The sequence below is a fragment of the Alligator sinensis genome, unplaced genomic scaffold (genome assembly GCF_000455745.1).
Source record: "Alligator sinensis unplaced genomic scaffold, ASM45574v1 scaffold781_1, whole genome shotgun sequence".
NCBI classification, from domain to species: Eukaryota; Metazoa; Chordata; order Crocodylia; family Alligatoridae; genus Alligator; species Alligator sinensis.
Window position 1 is genome coordinate 5,882,337 of NW_005841845.1, and position 1,436 is coordinate 5,883,772.

Below are 1,436 nucleotides of genomic sequence, written 5' to 3' on the forward strand. Positions count from 1 at the left end.
TGCAGCCGGCCCACAGAGCCCTGTCTGCTTGCAGCAGGACTTGCAGCCTCCTGGCTGCTGGCTGGAGCAGCCGGGGCTCTGTGGCTGGCAGCAGCTGCTTGGAGCCCGGGCTGGCGGTGGTGCGCCGAGTAAAATGGCCTTGTGTGCCATGCTCCGCATGCGTGCCAGGGGTTGCTGACCCCTGTTAGTCAGTGTTTGATTTTTAGCGTATGATTCTTTTTCTGGTTCTAAGATAGCAACCCCCCACCCCCAATCCCAAAGAAGTATTTCTAGGGCCAAAGGTCAGGAGTTAGGGGGTAGGACTTCAGTCCCAAAATGGCGGCGCCACCTTTGCAGCCCTTGACACCTTGCCAGGAGTGGCTCCGGCCCAGCTGAGATACCTGCGTCCCTGCTCTAAGGCAAGGGGAGCCGGCGCCGGCCTCTCATGTTTCCTGGCTTGAGCTGCATCCAGTTCCCTCCCGAGAGGGATGTTGTCTCCTCCTGGACAACCCAGGACACCAGTGGCTCCAGGCACCGTGGCAGAGTCTCCTCCTCCGCCAGGCAGAGCTGCTGTCCCCCGCAAAGGCTGCACCCCAGCCCCGAGCACTCAGCTGTTCTCTTCCAGGCTCGCCAGCACGTCCCTCAGTCCCAGCTCTGGGCAGGCGCTGCCGGGCTGCCCTTCTCCAGCCTGCTCTCCCACCGTCACGCACCTCTCCTCCGGGCACCTCCTGGACGCTGGCATGTCAGAGCCATTCAAGACCGGGTTCATCTCGTCTGCCCGGTCTGGAGCCAGCCTGGTGCTTCATCCTTCCTTCGCCGTGCGCAGGCTGAAGAAATAAACGGAGTCACATGGCGTCACAGCCACATGAATGCAGGTAGCACAGACGTATCGCAATAAAACCTGTAGTCACGCTTCCCCCTCCTTAATAATCAGCTAAGCAGGTCAAGCCCCCCTCTCCCCCCTTGTGGGAAACTATCAGCAACAACTTTTGCGCGGCTTTTCCTCCCTGGGGAGCAGGCTCCGGCTCCGAAACGCCGTGGACGTCCCTTCCCCAGGGGTGGGACAAACGGATCCTCACTGTCGAGGGACTTTTCCCCTCGTTAGGTCCAGGGCGTTCTTACCCTCCCGGCGCGAGGAGCTGTTTCTTTCTGGCTCCAGCTTCTGAAAAGGACTAAGTCATTTTGGGCGTCACCAGGTCTTTTCCTCAAATCAGTCCCTAGTAACGCACCGGGTGACCCCTGCACAATTGCCGTGACCCCTCGGGACCGGCGACGGTGCACTCATGTACCACGGACGCCTGCCCCGGCTCCCCGTCCCCGTCCCGGGGCAGGGTCGGGGCCGTGCTCCGCGGCTGCCTCTGAACCCACAGTCGGCAGCCCGAGGGTTGTGCCCAGAGGCCCAGGCACCTCCCTGCAGCGCCGCCTGCCTGGGCGCTTCTCCCCCGGGCGTCAGGACG

At 62.4% G+C, this 1,436-nt stretch overlaps 1 pseudogene; it reads right to left on the minus strand.

The window, feature by feature from the left end:
- Positions 1-1,160, minus strand: LOC112550675 (annotated as a pseudogene).
- Between the last annotated feature and the right edge of the window lie 276 nt (positions 1,161-1,436).